This window comes from Aedes albopictus, chromosome 2 (assembly GCF_035046485.1).
Source record: "Aedes albopictus strain Foshan chromosome 2, AalbF5, whole genome shotgun sequence".
Classification (NCBI taxonomy): domain Eukaryota; kingdom Metazoa; phylum Arthropoda; class Insecta; order Diptera; family Culicidae; genus Aedes; species Aedes albopictus.
This window is the reverse complement of record NC_085137.1, coordinates 195357883-195375783: the sequence shown is the minus strand read 5'-3', so window position 1 is coordinate 195375783 and position 17901 is coordinate 195357883. Positions and strand designations below refer to the sequence as shown.

General features: G+C 35.7%; 1 protein-coding gene across 1 annotated transcript in view; it reads left to right on the top strand.

The window, feature by feature from the left end:
• The window catches only part of LOC109409635 (platelet-derived growth factor receptor beta), a gene marked incomplete in the record, with an annotated part of 434203 nt that overhangs the window by 16368 nt on the left and 399934 nt on the right, over positions 1-17901 (top strand). Inside the window, 1 exon segment of the mRNA XM_062850911.1 lies at positions 1815-2169.

Here is a 17901-nt window from a genome sequence, read left to right as displayed (position 1 = left end):
AAGAATCCATGGAAGGACTCTTGTAGCATATTCTGGAGGGAGCCTTGAAGAAGGTTCTGGAGGAATTTCTGAAGGTGTTTTGGAAGATTTTCTAAAAAAAATCCAATGCAGAATTTCTGTAGCAATTTCTGACCGATCCACTATGGGGTGGCTTCATACAAAGAGGTGGCCAAAAATATTTTCGCGTCATTTTTATAATGTCTAGCTTCTATTCGTAGGGCTTATGCCTGAAAAATATGAAAAACATGTTTAACAGGTTGTTTCAACACGACAGTTTCAAACAGCATGAAATTACAAGGGCATTGCATACTTTTTGACGTTTAAGGATTTCTGTTCCTATTTACAAAATGGATTTCAATTCGTAAAAACACGCTTCGCTAAGAGATCCAAGACCAGATTTAGACTGTACTATGATTGATCTACCGATAAAAGTGGCCATGACGACCAAATGTTTCCTCAGAGGTATTTAATGGCCAATAGAATGATTTTATAAAGCAATATCTCAATCATCGCCGACAACTTGATTGGAATTGCAGAATAGCAGCTAGTAGCAGCCAAATTTGATTTCAATGCCTCCCAGGGATCCCAAACAAAGACATAGAAATAGTCCCGAAGCGAAACTCAACGAATTTTTTTTTTCTGTATGGAACGGTTTGTATGGGATTTTTTTTTAATTTTTCGATGTAGCATCATTTAATAGTTTTACAATCAACATTTCTACGTCTGATACGTCATTCGAAAGGTTTGTAAGCAAACTTTTGAAAACTTCTTTAAAAGTTTGACATTTTTCATTCAAGTCGAAGATATGCGAAGTTAAACATTTCATTATTTTACCAAAAATTGGCAGTGGTCTTATTCTGCTGTCAATATCTTGATAAGTAGAGGGATTAGCAAACTAATATTCTAGGGTTTACTGGTCCAAGTGGTCTACTTCCAACTACTGAACCTTAATCTCAAATTGAATAAAGTCAATTTTCGATTTTTGGCCACCTGAATCCCCTTAGTGCGATCTCTAAAGAAATTTGTGTAAGATTTTGTGAATTTTTTTTCCTCCCCTGTTGGGAAAATTAGGCCACTGCGTCCAATAGGCTGAACTTTTGTGGCATGAGATTTTGTGAATGAATATCAATATGATTTTCGGAGGAAATCCCTGTATAAATTTTTGATACTGGACATGTTTGACTTTAAAAAGTTTGTTTCTGGAATTTTTAGAAGAATCCCTAGCGGAACTTTCAAAATGAAAATTTCCGAATAAAATTTCCTAATGAACCTTTGAAGGTTTTTTTTTAAATCTTGGGGTAAATTCTGGAAGAATCCTTGGAAAAACATTCTAAGAAATCTCTGGAGAAACTCCTGAATGAGTTTTTAAAAGATTTCCTGAAGGTAATGAAATTTTTTGCCGGAATCTTTGACAGATTTTCTAAAGGAATAAGTTGAGGAATTTCTAAATAAATATTTAGACGGTTTTAATTCTGAGGTCATCCCTGTATAAATTTTGAAAATTGGACCTCTTTTCTAAAGAATTGGCGACGGAATTCCACGGGGCTTGCGTAAAAATATATTCCTGTGAAAATTTCTGAAAAAATTACTGAAAACACGGCGACTTCTTTTATTGCTTCTACCTCTGTATGACCTTGCAAATACCCAAGGGTTTACCGCTTTGGCTGCATAGACCCTTTCTCTCACTAGATATTCTATAATTATGATACTGATTTGCACAATGCCTCTGAAATCTGATTCCAATCCACACCATTTGCCAGAATTGCATCCACAATTGGTACATCTACCCCATATCTTACTTGGGCCATCATCAGTGCGCACTAAGGAGTGGTGACTAGGTAGTGAGCGGTATCATCGATAACGCAAAAGTCCTCCGCTTGAAAACACAGGTACATAAAGTGAGGTGTGATAAGATTTCGGCAAACAACAACGAAGAAAACGTCGTCGTCATCGTCTTCGTTGTCTGAGTCTGGCCAATCGCAATCAGTGTGGATTGCGGTGCTCCGTTGCACGATAAGAGGACGTACTCGGCGTACCCCCATTCCGGCTGGAAGAAAGAGGGGAGCAGCTCTATTTCTGGGCATTCAGCCAGCAGTAATCAACGTTTGTAAACCGAGCTTTTACCAAGAAAACCGATTTATCGATGCTGCCAGCCGTGGAATAGCACGCGGTAAGTAGGCAGGGCGATGTGCTTTACGATGTCACAATCATCATGAGGCGGAAAAAAATGTATCGCTATCATATCACCATTTGTAAGCAGCGGGTAAATTGAATTGATGTTTGGAGAACTGTGCGACCTGATTAGATTCTTTATTTCTTTGAGTTATGAACTGCGGTTGACGTGGGTGAAGGTAGGTGAAACGTTCGATTGATGAATATTTGATTCCAATTTTGGATGCAGGAAATAGCTTTATCTGAGATGAATGAACGTAGTGAACCTTTTTTGGGAGTTTTTTTTTTGCAACATACAAAACTGGATATTCTCAATAATCCAATTTACGTATTGCTCACAAAAAGTTCAATTCAACAATGCAAAGAGACGTCATCAATTGTTGATGTACGGTAAACAAAATCACATATACATCGTTTTAAAGAGCCAGCTCAGCTGTTGAAAATTTGATGAATCATTAATGAGTCCGGTTGGTTGAATCAAGTGTTTGATTGAAATTAATTAAACAAAAAAACTTGAGTGATCTGCTCAACAGTGAGAGTCAGATAGTTACCTTCCATGTAAACAACGCAGTGTAGCCACCGTATGAATTGCAGTAGAGTAAAACAAAAAAAATAGAGAAGTGCACTGCACGAGCACTACCATCACCATTACATGGCTTCTCAAGGGAATCGTCTTTGAAACAAAGTTTTGCTGAGCACCACATGCCACATTCAGAGATCAAAATGTCTTGAATGGAATTCCGGCATTTCCTTCTTTTCTGGAGATTAAATTCGCATTGCAATTGTTTTGAACCAGAAGCTTTGCCTATGAAGCTGAAGTGTCGCAATAAAAGCTGTTGAGTGCAGAGCAATTTCCTATTTTTTTCGAGTTACGTCCTCATTGGGCCGCAGCCAGCTACTCAGCATACACAGACAGCTGTCCACTGCTATAGTTTTAAATTGATTTTTTTTTCGAATTGACCACTTTGTAGTCGTATCTCGTTTTGCAGGCACGAAGATGCTCTACGGCTGGAATCTGCAGAGCTTTATCTAGACTAGATCACAAACGGGGCTCAATGTTTTCCATCAATATTGCTATTTATACCAATTTGACTCCAACATCGACCTAGTTTTCTACAAATTGTAGTGTAGATTGTAGTGTTTTTTAATGATTTTAAAATCGTAGGTACGAACATACTTAGTCACGCTCATTTATGCACTGTCCTGTTGCTTGTTTGAATAAACATACATGAGACGAGGTCATCAATCTACGTTCATTTTGTATGCCCAATCAGAACGTTAACGGTTGTAAAGGTTATTTTTTTTATTATCGTACAAATTGGATCAAAGGTTCTTAGAATTTATTAAAATTTTTCATATGTAGGGTTCACATATGGGTAATTCTCGCTGAGACCGGCCCACTATTTACACCTTGTCTTCACAATCTTTAAGGTGCCGATTTTCTGAAAGTCCTCGTTAAAAATGTAAGGAAAATGCATTTGGTTACTCAATTTGATGGACTCCCCTTTAGTTAGAACCATAACAATTTCTGCAGACCCCTCGATTTTGGTCAAATAGTGGCTCATTTAAACCTTTATAACTCGAAAGTTTCTCCAAAAATCACCGCAAAACGTATTGTTGTTGAAACGAGGAAAGATAAAGCTACTATTTACATTAATAAAAAGTTGGGTCGACCATATTGATTTTGGCCGCCATCTTGGATTTTTATACCAAAACATTTTTTTCATCATGATGGCAACCACCGATTTTCAAAATTTTTACATCAATTGAAAGCTGAGACATTCATACATAACATTCGGTTGATCTTCAAATAGCAAATTTTGCTATTGGTCAGACGTCCTAGCAACATTTTGTTGCTATTATTTTCAGTACTTTTACCTCTTGTATCAATCAAACCAATAGCACGTTTTGATCGTCAGTACTTGACCTCTGCCCGGATTCCACTTCGAACATTTTTCATAACGCTGCAATCGTTTCACAAGAGCACTCAACCGCTGTACAAGAGTGTAGAGGATCTCCGTAATATTGACTTCTGTGAGATCGCGGAGTTCTGCGGGCTTCACAATTTCAGCAGCATAACGAACTAGCCTCGTTAATCGATTCCACTGCTTGTACTGTGTTAATTTATCAATCTTGGTCCGCAATGTAGCGATCCGGCTCTCCAAACGTTGCATCCACGCGGGTTTTTGTGTGCTGGGCGTGTGCGACCTTCATCGTCTCCTAGCGGGCGCGTCCATAATCCCAGCGTCTTGACAGAAGCCACCGCAGCTGAATACACCGTAAACTGCAGATCCTCGAGGTTCTGAACGGCCTCCAAGTACTGTGGCAGAATATCCTGGTTTAGGATGCTTGCTTACTGTACTTGTTAACCGATAGGAATTCCGCAGCTTTGGTATTCGGTGTCGGGACCAGTACTGTCATGGTAAAATCAGAGCTAGTTACCCAAGGTTTCTAAATTTCAGCGCCCACTATACATACTGGTACGCCCCCAAACCGGGAAAACCCTTTCATGTATTATTATTTCACGATTTCTTTCTGTGACTATCGCGGAAGGGGCTTTATTTTTTGAATCCCTTACAAGGTTTTCATAAAAATTTTGGAAAAATTATGCAGATTACCTCTGTAAGGACATAAATTCCTTTAGGCATTTTTTTAGTATTTTTCAAAAAAAAAAACCGGAATGTTTACAGAAAGAAGATTGCCGCAGGATTTCGGAGAATGATTTTTAACAAGAGTTCCTCTGAAGATTCCTCTAAGTATCCTGCATTTTGATCCCTGTCAATGAATTTCTTTATAAAATAAACTGTCTCCATATTGAGATTCCTTAAGGGATTCAATTAAGGAAATTCATCCAAGGATTACTACATAAGAACATGAATGAATTCTTTCATTTCTTCAAACATTTCCGTAGGTAGTTCAGAAATATTGTCAGAATTTCATCCAGGAGTTTTTCTTTGAGATTTCTTCGAAAATTCTTCCATTCCTCAGATATTCCTCAAAAAAAATCTACTTGGAATTTCTCCAAACATCTGTCGCTTTGAAAGATGCATTTTCAGGAGATTTTATTTTCACAAAGATTTGGATATTCTTTCTCTAGGCATTTATTTTAGAAAAAAAATTGTTTATTCCAAAAACTTTTAAGAAATCATGACCTGATTTTTTCCAGAGGTTTTTTTAGGTATTAGTCCATTAATTCAGTAACTTTCTTGAGCATGTATTTTGAAATACCTCTAGAAAATTTCCAAGAAATTCTTCTTGAAGTTCCTCTAAGGATTTCCCCAATAGTTCCTTCAAGTATTCATACAGGCATTGCTTTAGATTTATTCATATTTTTTTAAAAAATATTGGACCGGGCCTTCACAGTTTAAAACGGAAGTTTGTGTGGAGAACTTGGGGTGTTCAATTGATATGCGCATTAGAACGCGCTGTGCACATATTTAGGCGTTAGATAATAACGAAACCAACCCAAATACCGAAAACGCCTAAAAATATGCACGGCACGTTCTAATGCACATATCAATTGAACACCCCAAGTTCTCCACACAAACTTCGGTTTTAAACTGTGAAGGCCCGGTCCAATATTTTTCAAAAAATCTTTCACTATGACACTTCTAGGGTCCCAAACCCCTGTTATTTTTTTTCTCATCCCATAACACCAAATTTTGTAAAATTTTGTCGATCAGTGTTATTTATTGATGATAATATTTACCATTTTCGAAGTGCATTAATTTTATGCTGCTGCAGTACCAACAATCACGGTAGAATTGATTGTGCATATTACATTAAAATTATTCTACTTGCGAATGATTTTTCTTTCTGAACTTTCCATGAAGAAAATTCGCTGCACCTATTGGCTTCGATCAGGATTGAAGCGCCCATATAGCCGAGGCGGTAAACGCACGGGTATTCAGCATGACCATGCTGAGGGTGACGGGTTCGATTCCCGGTCGGTCCAGGATCTTTTCGTAAAGGAAATTTCCTTGACTTCCTTGGGCATAGAGTATTTTCGTGCCTGCCACACGATATACGCATGCAAAATGGTCATTGGCAGAGGAAGCTCTCAGTTAATAACTGTGGAAGTGCTCATAGAACACTAAGCTGAGAAGCAGGCTTTGTCCCAGTGAGGACGTTACGCCAAGAAGAGGAGGAGGATTGAAAAAAAGAATAATGATGAGCTGTTTAACTTTTTTGCTGAAAAATAAAAAAACACATTTGCATATGGTCAAACAGGTTTCAACTCAGTTTTAAAACAGCTTAATTGCTAATCCTAATAGCCGGAAGATGCCCTTAAAGAGGTGATCATGAAGTTTTGATGTATTCATCAGTTTTATTGGAAGTTTAAAACATTGTTACAAAATTTTCTTATGGAGCACAATAAAAGGTAAAATGTTATTTAGGTTCTCCAGTTCTTTAGGGTACTATATCCACCCAAAAACATTTTTTTAATGACAAAGATATCTCCAAGACTAATTTTTACGGATTTCTTGAGGCAATCCTTCTTCTTGCTTAGAAATTCCTTCAGGGATTCCTAAAATATTTCTTCTGTTATTATTGTGCAATTTCTGAAAAAAAAACTTCAGAAAAATCCCTCAATGAATATCTGAACAGATTCTGCAAGGATCTCTAAAGACATCTCAGGATTTCTGATGGAAACTCAAGAGCATTTTTTTTTAAATCATTGTTGAAATTTCTGCAGAAAACCCTGAAGGAGCTTTTTCAAACGATACTTCAAGAAACCCTGGGAAAAATTTCCGAAGCAATCTCAATTTTTAGAAGAATTTCTGAAACACTACTTTAAAGAAATTTAGAGAAAATATCTTGATGAAATTTACAAATCTGAAGAAGTCTCTGGAGATAAAAAAACATCTTCTCAAAGGAATTTCAAAAGGAATCCCCACAGAAATTTATGAAAAAAAACCTCAAGAGTTCCGTGATCGAAAGGCGGATTTGCCTCAGAAATGTCAGCTGAACTTTTCATTCTATTAACGTATGAGTACACTTCAGCGAACCTTTATATTTAGTTGTAAGGTTTTTTGTAAGTGAAGAAATCTGCAGTTGAACCCCTGTAGAAGTCTTAGGAAGTACTTTTGAATGAATATCTTGGGAAAATTCGAATTCCTAGGGTAATTATTGAAGAAACTTTAGGAGAAATTTCTTAAGAACTATATGGGGAAACTTCTAAGTAAATCGTTGGTGAAATTTCTGGAAAAAATATTGAGAAAGAGACAGGAAAACTCCTGTGTCCAGATTTTCTGAAAATATTCTTTGAGAAATCTGTGGTCGAAATTCTGAATTCCTGCAGAAACGCATAGATAAGCGTCTGCAAAGATTCCTAGGAAAATCTCTTGAGATATTCCTAAAAGAATTGCCGTGGGAACTCCTAGGAGTAATTTTTGTATATTTTTTTTAAATCCGTGGAGAAGTTATTGAAGTTATCCTTAGAGGAAGTAACGGATAAATTTTAGGATAAGACATCGAGGAATATTTGGAGGAGAATCTGAAGGAATCTCTGTTGAACTCTTGCAGGAACCTTCGGAGGACACAATCTGGGCACATTCATGTGGAGATGTTCAATGGAATTACTTGAACAATTCCCGAACAATTATCAGATGATATTCCTAAAAAATACGTGAACGAAATTTCTGAAATCTATCTAAAAAAATTCTTGAAGAGGAAAAAAAAACCTTAATAGATTTTGAGATCGAATTCCTGTAGTAATTACTAAAAGAATCCTTGCAGGCAAGTGTCCAGAAAAATGCAAATGTTTTAACTTTATTATTGGGACATGTTCCAACGATTCCTTTATAAATCCAAACACATAAAATAAATCTTTCAGAGAACTAAAGTTGTTCTTAAATACGGGATTCCTGAAGGATTTCCTAAAGAAATCCATGGAGCAATAGCGGAAGAAATCCAGGGAAGGTTTGATAAAAAAGTTCCTGAAATAATTTCTAGGGTAATCTCTAGCATACTTCGGAGGAAATTCTGAAGGCAACTAAGAATTTTCTAAAAGAATCCTGAAGGACTTTTCATTGAAATCTCCGAAGGCATTCATGGCAGAATTTCTTGAAAATTCCCTAGGCAGGTTTTTGACGAAATCGCTGGAGGAATTTCCGAATATATGAGAAATCAAATAAATCATTGAGGAAATTTTCCGAAGGAAATTTTGATTAACTTGGTGGGTAATCCGTGAATTAATTTCTAAAAAAATCTCTGAAAGATTTATTTTATGTGTTTGGATTTATAAAGGAATCGTTGGAAGAAGTCCCAATAATACAGTTTTTTTTTTCATGTATAAGACGCAAAAGCTGAAAACCGCATAAATGTAAATGTCTTGTTTATATATTGCATATATTGCTGGTTGCTTTCAAAGATGGATTTTTGATGCACTTCATCTAAAGGGCGAACACGATGAATTGCCACACAGAAAATATTGTTTAACTTTTGATTGCGTTCGTCAAAAAAGCTAATTTTTTGACCATGAATAGTATATTATGTGTAGCTAATACCATAAATTTTTTATCCAGCTTTCCACGCTCGCCATAATGGCGGATGCCATAAAAAGTTTGACAAGAACTGTGCCCAAAACACTGAACTGAAACTGGAAAAAAATATTCTCAGCAAGCTTTGGCTTCTAATAATAACCGTTTTGTTGTTTGCTGTCAAGGCTGGGTTTTTCACTTTTTCTTCCAAATTACGTTATTTCAGGTTATTAGGTACTAATAAATTTAATTCTTATTTTAGGAAATGCCCCATAAGACAAGTTATTCGCATGTATTATGTATGCTTGAACGAGAAACGGAAACGCTACTTGGTATTCACGGATAGAATTGTGTCTTGTGGCCCTCTTGGTGCTAATCGGTTTCGCCAAAAATCGGTCGGTCATCAAACACTACCTCTTACTGTCCTGCTCCCGGCCTCGAAACCTCAATGCAGGTTTTATACCAACATTCAACCCATTTTCTAAATAACTACCATTGTTTATTGAATATATTAACAGAATTTTTTAAGACATGAACCAAGAGGTTGATGCCTCGGGAAATAATTTCGAGACGAGGAAGTAGTTTTTCTGCTAACTGTTGGTAAAGAGTTTTATTCATTTCTTTGCTTTTCTTAAATATGCCCTAACGTCCATGGAACCTCCATAAGGACACCACCTATTTTTGTACATTTTTATTGCTCTCTGCAAAGTAACGTCGTGAACCGTCTTGTTAGATAGGAATTGACATGTGGATAGGTGGTTCTGAGTCGTCGACGTTTTGAGAACCAATAACAAACTGATTACTACACGAACTTGTGTAAATTTTTGGAATAGATGCATCACGGACCTCAGTGGAGCAGCTAGGTCTTGTTATCTTATGCAGGCAGTAGTATTGGTCTTGTGTTACCGGGTCTTGTATTTGATAGGTCGAGCAGGCATCAGGAATAGCCATATGCAATCACTTCCGAAATGTAGCGGACTGTTAGGGAACCTGATAGAACTGGGGTTCATACAAATAGCAAGTGTTTATTGATATAGGTTTGCATTTCCAGTGAAGTTTTCTCGGATCACAGAGCCAAGGAGTAGTCACGATGTAGTTGAAATTGGACGCGGTGCGATGACGGGAACTATGAAAAAGTGAAGACGTTGAACGGTTGAACATGAGCGGATTGATCTAAGGTCGAGAGAATTCTGCATGTAGCGAGTCCGTTTTGCTTTCAAGAATTATAAATAGTATATGCAAATAACTTGTCTCATGCAGCATTTCCTAAAATAAGAATTAAATTTGTTAGAAATAAATTTAAATAACGCAATTTGGAGGAAAAAGTGAAAATGAAAAACCCATCCTTGACAGCAAACAACACAACGGTTATTTCTAGAAACCAAAGCTTGCTGAGAATATTTTTTCTATTTTCAGTTCAGTGTTTCGGGCACAGTTCTTGTCAAACTTTTTATGGCATCCGCCATTATGGCGAGCGTGGAAAGCTGGATTAAAATCGGTTGAGTATTGGCGCATATATTGTTGATATCATAAAATGAGATTTTAGAAAATTTGTGCATCCATTTCAAAAAATTACTTAGGCTATAACTTTTTTGTTACCTCATCAAAATGTTTGAAAATTTCACTCGATATTCTTAACATAGTTTAAATTAAGTGGTAAAAATTTGATCGAAATCGGTTCAGTACTTTTTCTAGTAAATATCCAAAGCTCAAATCGCTTCAAGGTAAATTTTAGGTACTTTTTGACCATTTTTAGTTCCGCGTGCACTATTTTGACTGTAGAACTTGTAACACTGTCCCGATTTTTATAAATCTTTGACAGTGTAAAATTGTTGTGTTAAACTGTTTACAGTGAAAATTTCAGCCATTTTTGTTGAGTACTTTCAAAGTAAGAACAGTTTAAATTTCACTATACATAAAACCACATCTGCTTATTGTGACATAGTGCGACATATATGGCTATAACTTTTTAACGGTATGATCAAATTGAATGAAATTTTGACAAACTACTTCTACATACAAATTTTCATTGAAATCGGTTCAGTATTTTTGGCGCCAGCGTTGAAACGGCAAAAAAGTGATATTTTCCAAAATGTTTGTTTGTACAAGATTCTCAAGCGGCAATTTCCTTGTTTCAACGATATCTCCGCCAATACTCAACCGATTTTAATGAAAATTTTATGGTATTAGCTACACATAATATACTATTCATGGTAAAAAAATTAGCTATTTTGGCGAACGCAATCAAAAGTTATACAATATTTTCTGTGTGGCAATTTCATCGTGTTCGCCCTTTATCACACTATTTCTGTGCTCGGGCACGGTTGCCGACATCATTTCCATAAATTTAACATTTCAAAAACTTTTTACACTAGAAGAAACGCACAAACCAGGACGACTGGCCACACTGCACCAACTTTCGCGAGAAAAACGGGGAGAAAATTGAACCGGAGAGTTGGCAGATGGCTGAGAATCAAAACAAAACCGAGAAAGAATCCGACGAAGCACACACCACCTACTAATCTGTGACCTTTGTCGACGTCAAAATGCTGTCAGACAGCATGGTTGCACTTATCGTCACACTTTTTAACCGTCACACTTTCATACTGTGCAGTTCGATTTGGTGCGAACAGAGCAATATAAGGCCACAAAAAACGTAGGCGATTTTGAATATTTAGAAACAGAAATTTCCATTACGTATGCAGGCATAAAAAATGTAATGTATGCTCCACGGTTGTACGGTAATTACATTGTATTCAGGAGGGCGGAACGAAAATTCCCTAGTTTGAAAAAGGTGATTCTGATTATTCTTTCAGATTGAGGAAGCGAATCATTCTGAAAAAATGGCAAAGGTAATTTCGTAAAAAAAAAAACATATGAAAATCACTAAAGATAATATAGGCGGCTCATCCGCCCTTCCAAAATCATAATACTGATTTGAAAACTAAAATATAAATATCAGGAAAGATTATTTTTTTCTATTGTTGGCGCATCAATATCCCTTTCGAGACGAAGCGCAAAAAAGTGAAATCTTCATACAAAAGACTCAACTTTGGATCTCTAGAACTCTCAGATTTCCCAACAAAACAACAATTATTTCTCCTCATTTAATAGGACTACTCTTTATCTTTCAATTTCTAGCTGTGATTAACTAGATATAAAAAATATATATAAAAAATATGCGACAGATAAAACTTTTTTATGTTTTACGGTTTTTGTCCACTTTTTGTTCATCTTGTTGTGGTAAATCTCACAAACAACGTAAACAAAAGTTTGTTTGCACATATACAAGTATAAGTAATGGCTGAATTATTGAAACAGTTTACATCTCTTAAAACAAAGTCTAAACAGATGGAAAAAAATATTCAAAACTGTTACCGCTCAACAGCACAATTGTGCTGGTTCGCCACGAAAGGGATATAAAAGTATTTTTTACATTTGTATATGAGCGCGTAAAAACTTAGAAATTATCATATAGACATTTCAGATATATTTAGGATGCGAAAGAATAGACTCCAATGTCATAAATGACACGTTTATAGACTCAAAAGTTAGAATATTCATCAAATTCAATTAAGCTTATTATTATTGTTAAATTTTATGGGCGTAAATTACATAGCAGATTTTTCTAAAAAGCGTAAGAAAAATTCACAATATCAAATCAAATATTCACAATAAAAATATCAATACAATATCACGAATAAAAAAAATATCGCCAGATTTGTTCTCCTCGTCATGATGTGTCTGTCCGCCAACCTACCTAAAACTTGGTCGAATAATTTAGCTTGGTTGGAAACGATTTGGGGCCAACTTCGAGTTCAACTTGTTTCCAAAATAGCCCATGACGGAAAGAACAAAACTGCCGAAAATAAATAAGTTTCCCTATTTGAGGGCGCCCAGCTCGTACCCACACGAGGGGTTTCGAGGGTTAAACCATCCCATTACCAAGTTCCATATAGTAAGTGTCCCTCCGCCTTTTGATTTCAGAAAAATCTCTACGAAAATGCCGTCTTTTATGTGCCCGGACCTGAAGGACGCAAATATATCGAAAAAAAATTATATCCGGTAGGGCGAAAACAATTCGTAATTTGACTGAGAAATTATTTTCAAACATGTATGGAAGCGCAAAAATAAAAAATAAAACATTTGTTGTTTGCGAGGGCGCTCATACTGGGAATTGAGAGATTTCTTTTCGGTTTGAGCTCTTTAACTTAAATTCCAATATCATAATTGAGACTTTTCTTACTCGTCTGTAGGCGCAACAATTTAGAATATTCATAAAGTCGTTTCGCTGAAATTTGTAAGGGCGTACAAAATCTAAAATCATATAAGCGAGATAAAATTATTATACCGCAATGAAGATTGTTCAAACAAGTGTTTGAGAAAAAACAATTCAAAGGCAATTTTTCCACACATATGAGGGCGCCAAGCTCGTGCCCAAAGGAAGGGTTTTTGGGGGTTGAACCCGTCTCATCGCCTAAATTCCATATACTTGGCGCCTTTTACCGAAAATACGAAGTGTATAATTAGCTTTAAATTAGAATACACGTTGAAAAAATTCTTCCCATACCGCCTTTTTTGTGCACTGAAGAGCGCAAAACTATAAAAAATCACCTAGGCAATTTTAATATATCAAGTAGGACGGAAAGAATTCTTAATTTCACTGGAAAGCAATTTACTTGGAAACACAAAAAAAGGTTATTATATTTGCGAGGGTGCTCATACTTGGAGCTAAAAAACATTTTTTTTTTATCTCAAGAGCTGATTACCCAGTGAGTAACTTGGAGTAACCACGATGACACCACTGGTCGGGACATGGGATCTGTCCCAAGGAACTGCGTGACTGCTGTGGCCATGAAGAGCGCTAGTTCATCTCGTAAATAGTTGCTGTCGTTTTATATCCGCTATTGGTGCTAGAACAGTGGGTGCAGTCGAATCACGACTCTCACTTGCGTTCGATGTATCCAGCCCAACAGAACTTCTTATTGACATATCGCTCGATTTTGTTCTCTGCTCTCCTAATTCCCTCTGCGCTTTCAGCTTGATGCATTCCACTTCAGCAGCTGTGAGCAATGAGCATATTATGAGACATAATTGCTCGCTGCCTTGTGTACAGCTTGTTCAAGTCAAGCTGGTTCGCAAAGCGAAGGAATCTCTCGTTGAACCTTTCCAGCATCCCTGATCTGCCAGACATGTCCGTCTACATCCTCGTGCAAACAAAATAGCATATTCATCTAGACGCTGTTTTCGTTTCAACAGTTTATTTCGGAATAGTCATTAGCTGTCATTGTACCCTAATCGTTGCCTACTTAGTTTAAGTAACATTCACCAATGCCTACTACAGGCGCACTATGGGCCAGAAATAAAAATTTCGCGACAAAAGCAAAGAGAGTTGTTTTTCTAAGATCAATTAATTTTCATATATGTGTGATTGTTTGGGCTATGCTTGATTGTATACCGACTATTTTTTTTTTCGATTTGTAACGAAATTATATCGTGTTTTGTATGAAGAAACTTCTTATAAGCGAAAATTTTCGATTTTTCCCAATATATAGAAAAATATGATTTGTGGTGAAAAATTACCCCAACAAGTGTAACGCACACATTTCCTAACAGTAAACTTAGTCCATTTTACATATTTGATGCACAAATTGCGATGGCTTTAAGTTTATATTGGAATTTTACAATATATACTCAAATTTTACGATTTATTTGCCAATTTGTTCAAAAAGTAGTAGTATTCGACCGTATTCGACATGTAATCGGTCTAGGAAGCTAGTTCAGACTCTGCTTTTTCAGATGCTTTCGGACTTTTTTGCGGGAATTTGAGTGATTTTTGTGCATGCGTTAATTTTTACAATATTTAACGCTGTGCTTCAATAATCATCCACTCCAAGATCCACTTTTGCAATAGCGATGCAATTTTCTTATGGCTTGCCAATCAATACACAGAGCAAAAAACAATCATCATTTTAGAAGGTTTTGTTTCAGATATGACACTTAATTGTAGGCTCAATAAAGTGCAACGTTTCAGTACATCAATTCGTGTGACCAATTACGATTTTTTTATTTACTCAAAATATGTAGAGATGGATAAGTTTTTAATAAAAACTTCGCTGCTCACTCCTTTCAGATGAACGGTAATTTGGCCGAATGCCGATTGGCCGAACTATTTTCAAAATAATTCAGAGATCCTTTCTCACATTCTAGCTGCCAATTTGGTCATCATTAATTTTTCCTTAGGTAAATAAATTGACTACTCTTTCTAGTTTTGCAATTCAGGGATAAGTTGGCGTTGAAACTGTCAATATTTTATCAGAGATTTTTCCTCCTTTAATTCATAGGCTATTTTTTTCGAGTTATACTGACGTGGAGAACAGTGGCAAATTCATCATTTCTCCTTCAGCCAAATAGCGTTCGGCCAAATGACCCTTTCGGATCCGGTAAATATTTGAACAATAAATAAATTGCGCTCGCTCTTCGTACATATGTATAAGTGAGATGGTTATGGCTAAAATATAAACGACTCATAAGGAAGTGATCATTCTTAATAAATAATTCCAAAGGTCCCAGTGAAGAAACAGGGGTGTAAGCAGTAATAAATAACAAAATTTCCATAAACAAATAAAAAAAAATGCATAAATTAATCAAAAGTTTCCATAAATAATTGATTTTTGAGCAATTAAAAACGTCAAAAATGCAATGAATAAATCAACTGTTGCAATAAAAGAAGTCAATTTTCTCACCAAAAAACTTCGAATTTCCATAAATAAGTTCGATTTTTCCATAATAAATTAGAAAATTCGCATTAAATAATACCGAAAAGCAATAATTAATTCAAAAAGTGCAATAAACAAAAAATAAATTATCAATAAATGTCAAAAAACGATCAATAAACGTAAATGCATTTTGAGCCAAAAAACTATGTAAACCATGCGGCGAAGCCGCTTAGAGGATTGAGGAACTGAGGCGGCAGAAGGCCGCCGAAGTTTCCGATATCCGATGCACCGCAACTGTATCGATTCAGTTCTAGGCAAACCACAGATCCAAGAATTTGCCCGGTGTAATGCAAACATAGATGTTATCCCTTTTTTAGGTCCGACTTGCAATAGCGAGTTCGGACAGCAAGCAATTGCTCGGTAAATTGCAAAAATGGTTACGCAAGCTTTTCAGTCGTTTCAGTCATACAAGTGCGATTCAGCATTTCACTATTTCATACTTTCCTGCATTTGTTTTTCATGGGTAATTTCGTCATTTTTTATTGCATTTTTTGAATTTTTTATTGCTTTTTCGATATTTTTTTAATGTGAATTTTCTAATTTATTATGGAAAAATTTGTGGAAAATTCGAAGTTTTTTGGTGGGAAAAATGGCTTTTTTTATTGCAACAGTTGATTTATTCATTGCATTTTTGACGCTTTTAATTGCTCAAAAATCAATTATTTATGGAAACTTTTGATTTATTTATGCATTTTTTTTATTTTTTTTATGGAACTTTTGTTCTTGTACCGACTTTTCGAACCCTTTAAGCAGAATACCCTCTTTGAATGAGTGTTATCAGTTTCGTACCTTTTAATTCCGCCCTATGTTGCTTATCCTTTGACAGATACGCGTATTTCGACTACCACTTGTAATCTTCCTCAGTGTCAGTTATCCACTGGATAACTGGTACGAAACTGATTACACTCATTCAAAGAACTTTTGTTATTTATTACTGCTTACCCCCTGTTTCTTTTCTGGGACTTTTCGAATTATTTATGGGAAATTTTGTATTAATTATGGAACGTTTAATTGTCTGCCGATGGATATATTTGCGATCAGGGGAAAGATTTGGTTTTCCTTATAACAACTAAAATGCCGTGTCATTGATTGGCTTGGGTCCGTAAAGCACTTGTGTAGCATATAAGGGCCGTGGGTTAAAATCTCACCTAAGCTGTGGATTTGTTCATAATTTCACTAATAATTTATCCATCTGTACGTATGTACGATGAGTTAATTAAAAATTCTAATTGATCACACGGATTGATATACTGAAACTTTGCACTTTGAGTAAGTGTGTGGTCTTAATTTTAAAGCTTATAGTCACATTTATATCTGAAACAAAGCCTTCCAGAATGACAATTGTTTGATGTCATGTATATTTTTTCGCAAGCCATGGAGTGATTGCGTCGTAATGGAAAGAGTGGATGATTATTGAAGCACAGCCTAAAATATTGTAAAATAATAGCATGCACTTAAATCACTCTAACTTGGTTTCCCGCAAATTCCCGCGAAAAAGTTCGGTAGCATTCGAAAAAGAAGATTCTAAATTAGCTTCGTAGACCGGATACAAATAAACCGTAAAATTTGAGTAAATATTGTAAAAAAAAAACTAAATTTGGCATTGCAATTTATGAAATAAATATGCAACATGTACTAAATTTACTGTTGGGATATGCATGTGTTATACTTGTTGGGTACATTTATCACCACAAATCACATTTTCCATAATTTTTTATTAAAATCGGAAATTTTCACTTTCTCCATACAAAAACAATACAATTTTGTTACAAATCGAAAAATTCAGTCGGTATACAATCAAACATAGGCCAAAAAATCATACGTATATAAAACATGTTTGATCTTAGAAAAAAAATTTTTTTAAACTTTTGTCGCGAAATTTTGATTTATGGCCCATAGTGAGGCGTAGTGAGTTCTCAGTGTTGTTTTTGGAATTCAGGAAAACAAATTTTTAATACACCAATTTAAACTACATGGAATTAGAAAGGCATTTCATACTTTCAGGTGTTTATCGGTGTATGGAGTTGGAGATTTCTGTCTCAGATGACTAAATTGACTCCACGTGGACGCTTCGTTAAATGATTAAAAGCCAGATTTAAGTCCTACTTATGATTCACATTATTATCAAATAATGAGGAGAATAGGCGGCCATTTAAAGGAGAAATAAACAGTTTTAGTTGTAATTGTAGAGTCAATTGTATGAAGGCGTTGACGAATAATGAAAAGATCAACCATTTTGATTCTCCACCCAACAGTTTCATATAAATTCGCTAATGCTAATGCACGAAGAAGGTTAATGAAAAAAAATCTGAAATGGACAGTGTCGGACAACAGCCGTTTTTCATACAAAATGGCCAAGTTCGACAATGTGATGGTCGGTTTCTAGTGAACCGATTTGGCTGAAATTTTGACAACCGCCATGGAGTTAAGTGAATTTTGATTTATGTTTGATTGATTGAGTTCTGTTC